General features: G+C 42.2%; 1 long non-coding RNA gene across 1 annotated transcript; it reads left to right on the plus strand.

Moving 5' to 3' along the window:
- The first annotated feature begins 6 nt into the window (after positions 1-6).
- Positions 7-12,579, plus strand: LOC121847187. Its single transcript, XR_006084134.1, has 3 exons — positions 7-128; positions 508-582; positions 12,539-12,579. It is a non-coding gene; the product is annotated as an uncharacterized LOC121847187 (long non-coding RNA).
- The last annotated feature ends 5,732 nt before the right edge of the window (positions 12,580-18,311 follow it).

Here is an 18,311-nt window from a genome sequence, read left to right on the forward strand (position 1 = left end):
CTCAACTTAAAATGGCGGTACACCGTAAAGGGACGACAATATCGCAACAGTTCCTCAAATGTTTCACGACACTTCGGGCTAACTTACGTGATACCTGGTTTCTCAGAGAGGAAGGGGAAGAATCTCAGGTTTGTCATGACATCTTTCCAAATGTGAGATGTTTGTTTTGAACGGAGCTGTCAATCCAGCAGATTGTAATATCTCTGAAAAAAAACTGTAACCTACCTCGGTGTAAAGATCACCAAAAATCTTAAGGCTGTGAATTATCTTAATTTGAACCCTGTAACTGAATCTGTCTACAAAAAAAGTATCCTCATGGTTAGGGAGGGATTTAAATCTTCAAGGAAGAGTGGTTTTATCCAAAGCTGAGGGGCTATCTCGAGCATCCTATCTTTTTTCATCTATTGACATTCCCAAATTTACTTGCTGTACCTTAGATAGGCTTTTGTACAACTTCATATGGAAAAACAAGACACATAAGATAAAAAGAGATGTTATCACCAACAGGGTTTGTGATGGCGGTCTAAATGTCTTCGACTTCACTCTCTTCAATCAGATATCAAAGGTCAACTGGATTAAAAGGTACATAAAAATCCTCATAGTTTCTGGAATATTATACCTCATTTTGTTTTTCAGAAGTTCAGAGGGCTTAATTTTTTACTTCAATGTCCATATATTGTGGGTAAACTTCCTGTGAAACTGGCGGCTTTTCACAAGCAGGCTTTAATGTGCTGGGCTTTGTTGTATAAACACAACTTTTCACCTCATAAATGTTTTATATGGAACAATGGGTCGATATTACATAGAAACAAGATGTTATTTAACCATAAATGGTTCTCGAAAAACATTGTCATTGTCAGCCAATTAGTTAATATTAGTGGGAATCTATTTACACGGAGAGAATTTATGGAAAGATACAACTTTGAGGTTTCAAGCAAGGAATATGACACTGTTATTAAAGCTATACCTAGTGGGATAAAAACTTTACTTCAGAATAATGCATATTTTGGAATATCTCTGATTGTAAGCGATATCCAGGTGAATGGCATTGGTCTACTAGATACGAAATTCAACAATCGTTTATTAAGGGATATTTTCTACAGGAAGTCTATTCCCTCTGCGATATTTTGTTGGGCTTCATCATTTGATGTAAACTGGCACCGTGCTTATGTAATGGATGTGAAATAGCTAGCTAGTTAGCGTTGGTGCGCGCTAAATAGCGTTTCAATCGGTGACGTCACTTGCTCTGAGACCTTGAAGTAGTGGTTCCCCTTGCTCTGCATGATACCAGCCCCATCGATGTGAATGGGGGCGTGTCCAGACCTCCTTTTCCTGTTGTCCACGATCAGCTCCTTTGTCTTGATCACGTTGAGAGAGAGGTTGTTATCCTGGCACCACAATGCCAGGTCTCTGACCTCCTCCCTATAGGGTATCTCATTGTTGTCGGTGATCAGGCCAACCACTGTCATGTCGTCAACAAACTTAATGATGGTCTTGGAGTAGTGCTTGGCCACACAGTCGTGGGTGAACAGGGAGTACAGGAGGGGACTAAGCACACACCCCTGAGGGGTCCCGTGTTGAGGATCAGCATGGCAGATGTGTTGTTGCCTACCCTTATCACCTGGGTGCGTCCCATCAGGAAGTCCAGGATCCAGTTGCAGAGGGAGGTGTTTAGTCCCAAGGTCCTTAGCTTAGTGATGAGCTTTGTGGGCACTATGCTGTTGAACACTGAGCTGTAGTCAACGAACAGCATTCTCACATAGGTGTTCCTTTTGTCCAGGTGGGAAAGGGCAGTGTTGAGTGCAATTTAGTTTGTGTCATCTGTGGATCTGTTGGGGAGGTATGCAAATTATAGTGGGTCTAGGGTTTCTGGGATAATGGTGTTGATGTGAGCCATGACCAGCCTTTCAAAGCACTTCATGGCTACAGACGTGACTGCTACGGGGCGGTAGTCATTTAGGCAGGTTACCTTGGCGTTCTCGAGCACAGGGACTATGGTGGTCTGTTTGAAACATGGAGGTATTACAGACTTGGTCAGGGAGAGGTTGAAAATGTCAGTGAAGAGACTTGCCAGTTGATCCATGCATGCTCTGAGTACACGTCCTGGTAATCCATCTGGCCCGCGGCCTTGTGAATGTTGACCTTTTTAAAGGTCTTACTCACATCAGCTACGGAGAGTGTAATCACACAGTCGTCCGGAAAAGCTGGTGCTCTCATGCATGCTTCAGTGTTGCTTGCCTCAAAGCGAGCATAAAAGGCATTTGGCTCGTCTGGTAGGCTTGCATCACTGCGCAGTTCACGGCTGGATTTTCCTTTGTAGTTCGCAATAGTTTGCAAGCCCTGCCACATCCTACGAACGAGCCGGTGTAGTAGGATTCAATATTAGTCCTGTATTGACGCTTATTGATGCCTGTTTGTTTGTTAGTCTAAGGGCATAGCGGGATATCTTATAAGCGGGCGGATAGTGTCCTTCTCCTTGAAAGCGGCAGCTCTAGCCTTTAGCTTGGTGCCGATGTTGCCTGTAATCCCTGGCTTCTGATTGGAACATACGGTCACTGTCATTGATGCACTTATTAATGAAGCCGGTGACTGAGAAGGTATACTCCTCAATGCCATCAGATGAACATATTCCAGTCTGTGCTAGCAAAACAGTCCTATGGCCACATAGAGAAAATTCCTAATAAGACACTTTAGTCATCAAGACGTGATTTGCATCTCTGGCGGGTATCCCCCATTCAGAGGGTTGCTGTAAGCCCTCGGCAGGCCACTTTTGCGTTTCTGTCATTTAGCCTCCATTCAGAGGACCGCTTATACGTCCTAGGCAAGCCATCCAGCCCTGAGTTAATTTGAAAGACAATAGCCAGAAATTCTCTCATCTCAAATTCAACCTGCCACCTTCCAGCTAACCACTTCAGCCTAAATTTTTTGTGATTTAAATTTTATTTGATTTATTTTCCAAACAAAATAACCACACACAAGGAAACAATGCATTAACAATAATTGAGTTTGACACAAAAGTTATAATAATTTATAGTTTATAGCCATTAAAAGCCTACATCTTTTCATTAGTTTTATATACTAGGCTATATTTTCTAGGCAATACCAACTGTTCCTATCAACTGTTCCAGTTACTTTCTTAAAGAGATGCCATTCCCTAAACCGCTTCAAACAGTGTTGATCACTGTCATTAAGGGTGAAATTATCTGTGGTCATGAAACCCATTCTACTCTATTGTATTGACGCCATTAATACACAGCCTACATTTTAATTTAATAAAATTCCATTCCATGGCCTGTTTATTGCTCCAAACTATGTTCAAACTGAAGCCACAGTCAGCATACATATCCTGATTCCTGCTTACAAGCAAAAACTAAACCAGGTGGTAAAGGTAGGCAACAACACGTCTGCCACACTGATTTTCAACACTGGAGCACCTCAAGGGTGTGTACTTAGTCCCCCCCCTGTACTCCCTGTTCACCCACGACTGCATGGCCAAACACGACTCCAACATCATCATTAAGTTTGCTGACGAAAGAGGGCACGACAACACCTTTTCCCCCTAAGGAGACTGAAAAGATTTGGCTTGTGTCCCCAGATCCTCAATAAGTTCTACGGCTGAACCATCGAGAGCATCCTGATCGGTTGCGTCACCGACTGGTATGGCATCTGCTCGACATCTGACCATAAGGCGCTACAGAGAGTAGTGCGAATGGCCCAGTACATCACTAGGGCCAAGCTTCCTGCCATCCAGGACCTATATAGTAGGCAGTGTCAGAGGAAAGCCCATAAAAGTATCAGAGACAACAGCCACCCAGGTCATAGACTGTTTTCTCTGCTACTGTAAGTCAAAAGGTACCGGAGCGCCAAGTCTAGGACCAAAAGGCTATTCAACAGCTTCGACTCCCCAAGCCATAAGACTGCTGAACAATTAATCAATTGGCCACGGGACTATTACATTGACCCCTCCCCCCGGGGGTCCCCTGCTGCTACTCGCTGTTTATTATCTAAGCATAGTCACTTCACCCCTACCTACATGTACAAATTACCTCAACTTACCTGTCCCCCGCACACTGACTCGGTAACGGTACTCCTTGTATATATCCTCGTTATTGTTATGTTATTGTGTTACTTTTTCCTATTTTTTTATTAAATTTTTTACTTTAATTTATTTGGGAAATATTTTCTTAAATCTTCTTGAACTGCACTGTTGGTTAAGGGCTTGTAAAGTAAGCATTCCACTGTAAGGTTTACACTTGTTGTATTCGGCGCATGTGACAAATAAAGTTGGATCTGATTTGATGTGTTGCAACTTGCAAAGTAGATTTCAATAAATAGCCTACATTGCTAAACTTTAGGAACCCATAGCCATTTAATTTTGGAGGATGTCAGCCTTTTGAACTGTGACCCCCAGATAGTGGAGTGTAAACTCGAACCACACCCTTTTTCCCCTCCTTTACGAAGTAATGTTATTTGCATTAGATATACATAGGTTGCTACAGTCTATGATGTATACTCTCCTACAACTTTGCCAAAAGAGAAATGCATGCTACTTACAGTAGGTGGTGGCACCTCTTAACCCCTCACAGAAAAAGATGGAAAGACCAACGTCATCAACAGGAAGTTAGTAACCATCCTCCCTCGAATGTGGTGGTTGCTGTAGAAAAATGGCGACGGAAGGATTTTGAAACTAAAGAACAGTTTAATTGTTTGTATTTACCACCACCGAACATTTTGAAACATCAAATATACACTAGTGGCACACGTTTAGTCAAAAGATAGATTATGCATTAATTTGTGGGCCTGGATTTTGAATCATGGAGAGCGATTCCATTGGTTCTTGAGCAAAAACCCCACCCATGCAGAAAGGAAAAGGTATACTAGGATTGGTTAGTGGGCTTGTCGTGTCTACTTTATCATCAAGGCCAATCCATTAATTGTCATTGTTGTTGGATGGGGGAAAAAACCTCTCTCTACTACAGATAGTTTTTTACTGTGACTTGTCTTGTTTGTTCGTAACGTTACAGCTTTCCTTCTTGTGTTACATGTCAACATACAGACTATTGACTATTTAGAATTGATTAATGGGGCAAGATGGCGGACTGAACACAGCGGTGCAGGTCGCCTCATAAAACATAATATTCAATATCTGTAAATTTGACTATATATTAGCACTTTACTCCACATACTTGTGGGTAATAACCTTCAATCTGGATAACAACACAAAACAAATTATAAGGCTAGGGAAATTTATTGACCAATATTACCAAAACAAACAACCAAACATGGCAGAGAGTAAACATGGAGTACCAATCCCCAAAAGAAAATGCAGCTCCTGTAACGGTTTTCTAGTGGTGATGAAGGAGAGTCGGACCAAACTGCAGCGTGTCGATTGCGATCCATATTTATTAAACAAAACGTAAACACGACTAAACACTAAACACTACAAAACAATAAACGTAATGAAAACCGAAAACAGCCTATCTAGTGCAAACTAACAGAGAGTACAAGTAAGACACTAAGGACAATCACCCACGACAAACTCAAAGAATATGGCTGCCTAAATATGGTTCCCAATCAGAGACAACGATAAGCACCTGCCTCTGATTGAGAACCACTCCAGACAGCCATAGACTTTGCTAGACAACCCACTAAGCTACAATCCCAATACCACCACCAAAACCCCAAGACAAACACACCACAATTACAAAAACCCCATGCCACACCCTGGCCTGACCAAATACATAAAGATAAACACAAAATACTTTGACCAGGGCGTGACAGCTCCTTGGCGGACACAGATAATTTATGCTTTTCACCACCCAGAATTGTAAGGGTGGAAACCAATCTGTTAATGTCAATAAATGATAACCTGGGCATACTTGAATTAGTCAGTAAAGATATAAAGGAGTTGAAGGCGAGCCTCGAGATTAGTGACGAAAAAACTGTGACAATGGAGATGGAAACAAACAAGCTAAAAGTCAATAAGATGGAAACAGACATTAATGAACTTAAAAAGGAAAACATGTTTTCAAGTGAAGCCTTGCTTGACATACAGACTCGATCTATGAGGTAAAATCTGGTACTTACTGGTATTGAAGAAAAAGAAAGCAAAAATCCTGAAATAATAATTTCTTACTTAACTACAGATCCCAGGCGATGTTGTCAGCAAAATCCAACTGAACATGTACACCGTTTAGGAAAGAGATATGAGCGCCCAATCGTTGCCAAATTTTCATTCTTCAAAGATAAAATTATGATTAAAGCCTGGGTAAAAGACTCACTGGCACGAAAATAAACATGAATGATCAGTTCCAGAAAGAAATTGCAGAATGCGAAAAGTTCTGTACACACTCTTCAAGGAGAATAGATTAAAGGGGAAACGTATAGCTCTCATAGTCAATAAACTGTATATTGATAACCAAATGTTCCGAGACACCAAGAGTACTCCATGCTCCTCTAAATATGACAACGTTCCCATAGAGGAGTCGGATAATAATACTATCCATGGTAGGGATTTTTATTTTAAAAAAGAATATATACATATATACAGTTGAAGTCGGAAGTTTACATACACTTAGGTTGGAGTCATTAAAACTTGTTTTTCAACCACTCCACAAATGTCTTGTTAAACAAACTATAGTTTTGGTAAGTCAGTTAGGACATCTACTTCATGCATGACACAATAACATTTTCTAACAATTGTTTACAGACACATTATTTCACTTACAGTTCACTGTATCACAATTCCAGTGGGTCAGAAGTTTACATAAGAATCAACAACAAGTGGGACACAATCATGAAGTGGAACGACATTTATTGGATATTTCAAACTTTTTAACAAATCAAAAACTGAAAAATTGGGCGTGCAAAATTATTCAGCCCCTTTACTTTCAGTGCAGCAAACTCTCTCCAGAAGTTCAGTGAGGATCTCTGAATGATCCAATGTTGACCTAAATGACCAATGATGATAAATACAATCCACCTGTGTGTAATCAAGTCTCCGTATAAATGCACCTGCACTGTGATAGTCTCAGAGGTCCGTTAAAAGCGCAGAGAGCATCATGAAGAACAAGGAACACACCAGGCAGGTCCGAGATACTGTTGTGAAGAAGTGTAAAGCCGGATTTGGATACAAAAAGATTGCCCAAGCTTTAAACATCCCAAGGAGCACTGTGCAAGCGATAATATTGAAATGGAAGGAGTATCAGACCACTGCAAATCTACCAAGACCTGGCCGTCCCTCTAAACTTTCAGCTCATACAAGGAGAAGACTGATCAGAGATGCAGCCAAGAGGCCCATGATCACTCTGGATGAACTGCAGAGATCTACAGCTGAGGTGGGAGACTCTGTCCATAGGACATCAATCAGTCGTATATTGCACAAATCTGGCCTTTATGGAAGAGTGGCAAGAAGAAAGTATTTTCTTAAAGATATCCATAAAAAGTGTTGTTTAAAGTTTGCCACAAGCCACCTGGGAGACACACCAAACATGTGGAAGAAGGTGCTCTGGTTAGATGAAACCAAAATTGAACTTTTTGGCAACAATGCAAAACGTTATGTTTGGCGTAAAAGCAGCACAGCTCATCACCCTGAACACACCATCCCCACTGTCAAACATGGTGGTGGCAGCATCATGGTTTGGGCCTACTTTTCTTCAGCAGGGACAGGGAAGATGGTTAAAATTGATGGGAAGATGGATGGAGCCAAATACAGGACCATTCTGGAAGAAAACCTGATGGAGTCTGCAAAAGACCTGAGACTGGGACGGAGATTTGTCTTCCAACAAGACAATGATCCAAAACATAAAGCAAAATCTACAATGGAATGGTTCAAAAATAAACATATCCAGGTGTTAGAATGGCCAAGTCAAAGTCCAGACTTGAATCCAATTGAGAATCTGTGGAAAGAACTGAAAACTGCTGTTCACAAATGCTCTCCATCCAACCTCACTGAGCTCGAGCTGTTTTCAAGGAGGAATGGGAAAAAATTTCAGTCTCTCGATGTGCAAAACTGATAGAGACATACCCCAAGCGACTTACAGCTGTAATCACAGCAAAAGGTGGCGCTACAAAGTATTAACTTAAGGGGGCTGAATAATTTTGCACGCCCAATTTTTCAGTTTTTGATTTGTTAAAAAGTTTGAAATATCCAATAAATGTCGTTCCACTTCATGATTGTGTCCCACTTGTTGTTGATTCTTCACAAAAAATACAGTTTTATATCTTTATGTTTGAAGCCTGAAATGTGGCAAAGGTCGCAAAGTTCAAGGGGGCCGAATACTTTTGCAAGGCACTGTATATCCCCCTCTCCATGTAATCTGATTCAATATGATCTAGTATCAGGTCCCCTTCTCCATGTAATCTGATTCATTATGATCTTGGATCAGGTCCCCTTCTCCATGTAAACTGATTCATTATGATATAGGATCTGGTTCTCCTCTCCACGTAATCTGATTCATTATGATCTAGGATCAGGTCCCTCTCCATGTAATCTGATTCATTATGATCTAGGATCAGGTCCACCTCTCCATGTAATCTGATTCATTATGATCTAGGATCAGGTCCCCCCTCTCCATGTAATCTGATTCATTATGATCTAGGATCAGGTCACCCTCTCCATGTAATCTGATTCATTATGATCTAGGATCATGTACCCCCTCTCAATTTAATCTGATTCATTATGATCTAGGATCAGGTCCCCCTCTCCATGTAATCTGATTCATTATGATCTAGGATCAGGTCCCCCTCTCCATGTAATCTGATTCATTATGATCTAGGATCAGGTCCCCCTCTCCATGTAATCTTATTCATTATTTTCTCGGATCTATATAGACCTTATGGACTTTTATATCAACCCTCTATCCCAGAAACACCCAGCTATGTTCAGGATACTGATGAATGAAGGGTTTATTACTATTGTAGTACTGACTTTTATATCAACCATCTATCCCAGAAACACCCAGCTATGTTCAGGATACTGATGAATGAAGGGTTTATTACTATTGTATTACTCTGTTTATTAAGCTTAACTACTGACTTGTTCTATTGTTGTTGCGTTTTCAAGTGGTTAACCTAAAGGAAGCATTTCATTACATTATACCTGATACTGTACTAGATATTATTTTTTTATTATACAGCTCCCACGCTGAGGTCTGTCCAACGCTGGTCCGACCAAGCTGACTCCACATTTCCAAGACTGCTTCCATGATTAACGTGGACTGGGAGATGTTTCAATGAGTGGTGCGTCAGATAACACTCTTTGATGCATATTGACGAATACGCTGATTCGGTGTGCGAAGCTTCATTAGAACGTGCGTTGAAGATGTCGTTCCCATAGACAACGATTAAAACATTCCCTAACCAGAAACCGTGGATTGATGGCCTTCCAGCATCGGGTGTGAAACTGAGGGCACGAACCACTGATTTTAATCAGGGCAAGGTGTCTGGTAACATGACTGAATACAAACAGTGCAGCTATTCCCTCCGCCAGGAGGCTATCAAACAAGCTGTAGCGCCAGTACAGTGACAAAGTAGAATCTCAATTCAATGGCTCCAGACACAAGAGGTATGTGGCAGGGTCTACAGTCAATCACTGGACTACAGGAAGAAACCCAGCCCACTGTCACGGACCAGGATGTCTTGCTCCCAGGCAGACTAAATCATCTCCTTTTTTGCCCGTTTTGAGGACAATACAGTGCCACTGACACGGCCTGTAACGGAAACATGCGGTCTCTCCTTCACTGCAGCCTACCACTGTGAGTAAGACATTTAAACGTGTTAACCCTCGCAAGGCTGCAGGCCCAGACGTGGGCATCCCCAGCCGCGCCCTCAGAGCATGCGCCTTGTGGCTGGCCGGTGTGTTTACGGACATATTCAATCAATCCCTATACCAGTCTGCTGTTCCCACATGCTTCAAGAGAGCCACCATTGTTCCTGTTCCCAAGAAAGCTAAGGTAACTGAGCTAAACGACTACCGCCCCATTAGCACTCACATCCGTCATCATGAAGTGCTTTGAGAGACTAGTCAAGGACCATATCACCTCCACCCTACCTGACACCCTTGACCCAACTCCAGGTTTGCTTATATGGCCCAAATAGGTCCACTTCATGATGCAATCTCAACCACACTGCACACTGCCCTAACCCATCTGGACAAGAGGAATACCTATGTGAGAATGCTGTTCATCGACTACAGCTAGGGATTGATTCAACACCATAGTACCCTCCAAGCTCGTCATCAAGCTCGAGACCCTGGGTCTCTGGGCCCCTGCAGCCTGTGCAACTGGGTAACTGGACTTCCTGCTGCAGTGAAGGATTCGGGCCGCCCCCAGGTGGTGAGGGTAGGCAACAACATCTCCTCCCGCTGATCCTCGGGCACTGGGGCCCCACACATCCTGGGTGCGTTCTGAGCCCTCTCCTGTACTCCCTGTTCACCCACGACCTCTTGTGTCTGCACGCCTCAACTCAATCATCTCTGTTTGCGGACTTGTTTGACACAGCAGTGGTAGCTGCACTGTTTGATTAGTCAACACCAGACACCTTGCCTGATTACAGGGAGGAGGTGAGGGCCCTCGGAATGTGGTGTCAGGAAAATAACCTCACACTCAACGTCAACAAAACTAAGGAGATGATTGTGGACTTCAGGAAACAGCAGAGGAACACCCCCATCCACATCGATGGAACAGTAGTGGAGAGGGTAGCAAGTTTTAAGTTCCTCGGCATACACATCACAGACAAACTGAATTGGTCCACTCACACAGACAGCATCGTGAGGAAGGCGCAGCAGCGCCTCTTCAACCTCAGGAGGCTGAAGAAATTCGGCTTGTCACCAAAAGCACTCACAAACTTCTACAGATGCACAATCGAGAGCATCCTGGCGGGCTGTATCACCGCCTGGTATGGTTAAAATCCCCTGCACCGCCCTCAACCGTAAGGCTCTCCAGAGGGTAGTGAGGTCTGCACAGAGCCGCATCACCGGGGCAAACTACCTGCCCTCCAGGACACCTACACCACCCGATGCTACAGGAAGGTGCTATCAAGGACATCAACCACCCGAGCCACTGCCTGTTCACCCCGCTGCCACCAGGCGAGGTCAGTACAAGTGCATCAAAGCTGGGACCGAGAGACTGAAAAACAGCTTCTATCTCAAGGCCATCAGACTGTTAAACAGCCACCACTAACATTGAGTGGCTACTGCCAACACACTGTCAATGACACTGACTCTACTCCAGCCACTTTAATCATGGGAATTGATGGGAAATGATGTAAATATATCACTAGCCACTTTCAATGCTACCTTATATAATGTTACTTACCCTACATTGTTCATCTCATATGCATACGTTGATACTGTACTCTATATCATGACTGCATCCTTAGGTAATACATGTATCACTAGCCACTTTAACTATTGCCACTTGGTTTACTGACTTATCTCATATGTATATACTGTATGTACTCGATATCATCTACTGTATCTTGCCTATGCAAAAAACTGTACCATCACTCATTCATATATCCTTATGTACATATTCTTTATCCCCTTACACTGTGTATGACAGTCGTTTATTTTTTGGAATTGTTAGTTATATTACCTCGTTATTACTGCATTGTCGGAACTAGAAGCACAAGCATTTTTGCTACACTCTGCATTAACATCTGCTAACCATGTGTATGTGACAAATAAAATTTGATTTGATTTGATTTGATTTATTAGTTATTATACCTGTACTGTACTAGATATTATTAGTTATTATTCCTGTACTGTACTGGATATTATTAGTTATTATTCCTGTACTGTACTAAATATTATTAGTTATTATACCTGTACTGTCCTTTATATTATTAGTTATTATACCTGTACTGTCCTAGATATTATTAGTTATTATACTTGTATTGTACTAGATATTATTAGTTATTATACCTGTACTATACTAGATATTATTAGTTATTATACCTGTACTGTACTATATATTATTAGTTATTATACCCGTACTGTACTAGATATTATTAGTTATTATACCTTTACTGTACTAGATATTATTAGTTATTATACCTGTACTGTACTAGATATTATTAGTTATTATACCTGTACTGTACTAGATATTATTAGTTATTATACCTGTACTGTACTTGATATTATTAGTTATTATACCTGTACTGTACTTGATATTATTAGTTATTATACCTGTACTGTACTAGATATACTCGGCCTTGTCTCAGGATGGTGAGGATGGTAAGTTGGTGGTTGAAGATATCCCTCTAGTGGTGTGGGGGCTGTGCTTTGGCAAAGTGGGTGGGGTTATATCCTTCCTGTTTGGCCCTGTCCGGGGGTATCATCGGATGGGGCCACAGTGTCTCCTGACCCTTCCTGTCTCAGCCTCCAGTATTTACGCTGCAGTAGTTTATGTGTCTGTGTCTGGGCTAGGGTCCGTTTGTTATATCTGGAGTACTTCTCCTGTCTTATCCGGTGTCCTGTGTGAATTTAAGTATGCTCTCTCTAATTCTCTCATTCTCTCTTTCTTTCTCTCTCTCGGAGGACCTGAGCCCTAGGACCATGCCTCAGGACTACCTGGCATGATGACTCCTTGCTGTACCCAGTCCACCTGGCCGTGCTGCTGCTCCAGTTTCAACTGTTCTGCCTGTGATTATTATTATTTGACCATGCTGGTCATTTATGAACATTTGAACATCTTGGCCATGTTCTGTTATAATCTCCACCCGGGACACAGCCAGAAGAGTGTTAGCGCCGTGTGTATAGGTGGCAAGGAAGTCAGGCGCAGGAGAGTCGAAATAGAGTGTAAATGGAGTCTTTTAATAACTGTCCACAGAACATGCTCCATAACACTAAATAGTATAGACATGAAAAAACATGGGTACGAGGACCCGTCGCGCACCAATACAACAAATAAACAACACTGACAATAAAACAATCTCTGACAAAGACATGAGGGGAAACAGAGGGTTAAATACACAACAGTTAATGAATGGGATTAGAAAACAGGTGTGTGGGAAGACAAAACAAAACCAATGCTAAATGAAAAATTGATCAATAATGGCTAGAAGACCGGTGACGTCGAACGCCGAGCAACGCCCGAACAAGGAGAGGCAACGACTTCAGCAGAAGTCGTGACAAAGAGGACTGGCCACCCCTCATAGCCTGGTTCCTCTCTAGGTTTCTTCCTAGGTTTTGGCCTTTCTAGGGAGTTTTTCCTAGCCACCGTGCTTCTACACCTGCATTGCTTGCTGTTTGGGGTTTTAGGCTGGGTTTCTGTACAGCACTTTGAGATATCAGCTGGTGTACGAAGGGCTATATAAATAAACTTGATTTGATTTGCTTTGATATTATTAGTTATCAACAACTCAGAACATTATACCTGTACTGTACCAGATATTATTATTTATCAACAGCTCAGTATGTTATACCTGTACTGTACTGGATATTATTAGTTATTATACCTGAACTGTACTAGATATTATTAGTTACTGTAGCAGCTTTTGTCATTTCTGAAAGTTTTTTGTTTAGATTGGATTTCCTTGAACATATTTTCTGTCTGTTTAATCTGTTATCAATAGATGGTCAAGGTATTGATTATCTGTTCTCAATAGATGGTCATAGTATTGATTATCTGTTATCAATAAATGGTCAAGGTATTGCCAACCTCCTGTACAAAAGGCCACGGTCGTAATAGCATTCCATTTTATTGAAGGACTAGAACCTGAGGAGACGAGTGTCACATCCTGATCTGTTTCACCTGTCTTGGTGATTGTCTCCACCCCCCTCCAGGTGTCACCTATTATCCATAGTGTATTTATACCTGTGTTCTCTGTTTGTCTGTTGCCAGTTCGTTTTGTTCAGTCAAGATTACCAGCGGTTTTCCCCGTGCTCCTGTCATTCTCTAGTTTCTGTTTTCTAGTTTTCCCGGTTTTGACCATTCTGCCTGCCCTAAGCCTGCCTGCCTGACCTGACCCTGAGCCTGCCTGCCCTGACCCTGACCCTGACCCTGACCCTGACCCTGCCCCTGACCCCTGACCCTGAGCCTGCCTGCCTGACCTGACCTGACCCTGAGCCTGCCTGCCTGCCTGACCCTGAGCCTGCCTGCCCTGACCCTGAGCCTGAGCCTGCCCTGACCCTGACCCTGAGCCTGCCTGACCTGACCTGACCCTGCCTGACCCTGAGCCTGCCTGCCCTGACCCTGAGCCTGCCTGACCCTGACCCTGAGCTTGCCTGCCCTGACTCTGACCCTGAGCCTGCCTGCCCTGACCCTGAGCCTGCCTGACCTGACCCTGAGCCTGCCTGCCCTGACCCTGAGCCTGAGCCTGCCTGCCTGCCCTGACCCTGAGCATGCCTGCCCTGACCCTGACCCTGCCTGCTGTTCTGTACCTTTCGGACTCTTCTCTGGATTACTGACCTCTGTTTGCACTTGACGTGTTGTTTGCCTGCCCCCTTGTTTTTGTAATAAACGTTTGTTTCTTCGAAACTGTCTGCATCTGGGTCTTTTCCTGAGCCTTGACAACAATGGTTTTATCAACTAAGGATTCTAGCTTTAAGGGTTCACTATGTAGCCTACAAAGAAACCAATTTAGAGATCACCTTGTAGACTCGTCATTTTTGATAAATGTACTTTGCTGGAGAGGGTAGACTGGAGGCCATGGTGTGGTCACAGTAGCACATTTAATAAATAATTGTTCTAAACAAACCATAAAGGGGTTAGAACTACAATTTTGGCGCCATTTCCGGTCGCCGCTGCTGGACGCGATGCAACTTGAAACAGGGAGTTGTAGTTCTTCACAGAAAGCGCAGGTGTATTCAAACCAAGTTCCTAAGCACTGGAAAAAAAAATTGGAATCACAATCATGAAACAGCCCTTAAACATATTACACAATGTTCTCACTACAATTTAGGACTCTTACATTGGTGTACTTTATTTTAATAAATAGTTCTGTAGGCTTTTAGCTGGGGTGTAATATACTCCTCAGTAAACTGGGGAAACAGCTTGATTGTTCTACTACAGACTTGTAATGACAAGAATAAGAACATATTTGATTGATCAGAAATGTTAAGTCCACATGCCAAGCCATCAGGCTTTGGGCGAGAGCTTAAAACGCATCAGTTTTCACTATCTGAACACCTGAAACACTACATGGGCTGGGTGGAATATAACGTTACTCATCATATAGACCAGGCTACACATATTCATATACAGCATACATAGGCCGACAAGTTGTTGAAATTTAAAGGAAATGTTCCCCCTTTCGTGGAGACTACATTCACAGTAAATGCTGCATATGTCGGCTTAGTCTGAAATTACTTTTACATTTCTATCTCCTGTCTCAGCTGTGATCCTTTCAGAATTTTCTGATTAATAAATTGTTGTTGCTCCATCGTTCTTTCGTTTGAATCACAGCTACGTTTTCATATATAATGTGGGATTGTTTTAAATAATGTATGTAACAAATAGGCTAACAACTGACATTGCTACAGAAACCAGAAGAGTTGTGAACTACAAATATGGTGCCAATTTGTAGTTTTCTTTCCTAACTAACCCTTGCTCAGTTGATCTGCTTTATCAATGGTGTGACATTCAGCCCCTCCAAAATGCCTTAATTCATCTGATGCACCCCTCACACAGATCCACTGACATCAGAAAAACTATTTCAATTTGTCTACAGACTCAATAGTATTTGCATTTCATAATGCAGTATTCACATACATTTTGATGATTGTTTCTCATTAAGAGACATTCACTAAGAGGATATAAGTTGTTCAGACCAATGTGCTGCTCTAACATTTTAACACTGAGCCATGTGACTATACTGTATCCTACATCTATAGTCTACTGTAAAATCATATGCTGCTTTAGGCTAAATACTATAGTTTTCTGTGTGTTTCAATAGGACAAATGGAAAGAGTTCCTACTGTATTCTAAATGGTGGTGTAGTGTATCTACAATGTGTATCTACAATGTTACCCACCTAAATAATACATGTTAACTTCATTCATGAGGAGAGAATGCAGGAGACTAATAACCATTTTGTGGTGCTGAAACCCAAAGCGTCAACTGCAGCGCAATCAGTAGGAGGTGAACAGCGCCTGGTGCTGAAAATATAGGTAACTTGTTATGCAAGTGTTGCACAGCAACAGATGGAGAAAACCTACACCAGTCGAGTAATTCATTTCAACAACAAAGTCTTCATTTTAATTTAACTTTAAAAACAACAAGAGCCAAAGAGTTTCATAAATTCAGCCACATGTACAATCGGACCCATAGCACTTTCAGATCACGCCTTTGTCCACCTCCGCTTTGACCTCTGCAAAAACATCCCGAGGTCAAAGAGCTGTAAATTCAACACCTCCATGCTATGCTCAAACGAAGCGTTCCATACATTGGTAACTACATGGATAGACAACTACACACAAGGCAATAAAGATTCTCCTGTTTCTCCGGCCACAATGTGGGACGCTGCTAAAGCCACACTAAGAGGTCATCTAATTGCATATGCTTCCTCTAAGAAAAAAGCAATGGAAGCACACAGGCTAGATCTTGAGAGGGAGCTGGAATGCTGTGAAAAAATACATAAACAATCCCCAGACAGCACCTCCTGGAGTCATCTTAAAGCAGCCAAAGCCAAACTGAATTTGGACTACACTCGAGAGATAAAAAAAAAAGTTTTCTTTACTAAACAGAAATACCATGAGTATAGATAGCAATAGGCCCAGTAGATTGCTTGCTTACCAATTAAAAAAGGAGCAGTCAGAGCATACAATCATGGCTATCCGAACAGCAGAGGACGAGGTCACATATGACCAAAAAAATATCAATTTAACTTTTCATGATTTTTACTGCAAACTATATACCTCTGAGAGAAAACACACAGAGGCAGAACTCCACTCTTTCCTAGAGGGAATCTCGCTACCTAAACTATCAGAGACCCACCAAGAGGATCTCAACTCCCCCTTCACTCTTGAGGAGATCATGGAGGCAATTACCTCCATGCCACCTAATAAGTCCCCAGGCCCAGACGGATTCCCCAGAGAGTTCTACAAAGCTTTTTGACCCCAGCTCAGCCCTATCTTCATGCCAATGCTGGAGGATTTTTGCAAAAACGGAGTTCTCCCAGAATCAATGCACACAGCTCGCATTACAGTGTTGCTAAAAAAAAGGACAAGGACCCCCTATCCTGCTCGTCCTTCCGGCCCATAAGCTTGTTGGATTTCGACTATAAAATAATGACCAAATTGCTCGCCAAAAGACTAAACACTCTTCTTCCCAAAATAATAAAAGCGGACCAAACTGGATTTATTAGAGACAGATACTCTTCTGATAACATTCACCGTCTTTTTGATATTATTGATCAAGTAAACGCACAGAAGACCCCTGTCCTGCTGGCTTCACTGGATGCTGAGAAGGCGTTTGACAGGATGGAGTGGAGCTTTCTGTTTTCAGTCTTAGATAAGTTCAATATGGGCCCAAATTTTATTAAATGGATCAAATCACTATACTCTCATCCAAATGCCATGGTGATTACTAATGGACTGAAATCTGTCAGATTCCCTCTGGAACGGGGCACAAGACAAGGGCGCTCGCTGTCCCCCCTGCTATACTTGTTGGGGGCGGAGCCTCTGGCAGAGCTGATAAGGAGCAATCCAAGTGTTTTGGGTGTTTCTGCAGGCGGCCTGCAGCACAAGATTTGGATGATGTCTTGCTCTACATATCCAACCCTGAGAAATCCCTCCCTCTCATTTTAGACACAATTGCTCAGTATGGCAAGTTTTCATGTTATAAGATCAATTTGAACAAATCCACTGTCTGCCCTCTCAATATTACACTCACCAGCTCTATGAAGACACTATGTCCTTTCCAATGGTAAACACAGGGGTTTCAATACCTCGGGATCTTCATAACACCAGATCTGAATAGCCTTTTCAAGGGAAATTATCTTCCACTCCTGGATCGAATCAAGAACGATCTCCAAACCTGGATCTCCCTCCCAATTAGCTTAGTAGGAAGAATTAATGTCATCCGTATGAACGTCCTCCCTAGACTGAACTACTTATTTCAGATGCTCCCATGCTATCTCCCAGTTTCCTTTTTCAAAACAACTAACCAAAGCATCATCAAATTTATATGGGGCAATGTTAGTGGAATTCTAAATTCCTCTGTATTATTTCCCAATCAGAATTATTACTCTGTCAATGCATTCTAAAGGGATTGTAAGACCCAATATTTTTATAAGATATGGACAGAGTCCCGGTCTTAAAAGTCAGGTAGCAGCGTTTATTACAAGAGAGTACTGAAGCAAAATACAAA

Source organism: Oncorhynchus tshawytscha, linkage group LG09, assembly GCF_018296145.1.
Source record: "Oncorhynchus tshawytscha isolate Ot180627B linkage group LG09, Otsh_v2.0, whole genome shotgun sequence".
NCBI lineage: Eukaryota > Metazoa > Chordata > Actinopteri > Salmoniformes > Salmonidae > Oncorhynchus > Oncorhynchus tshawytscha.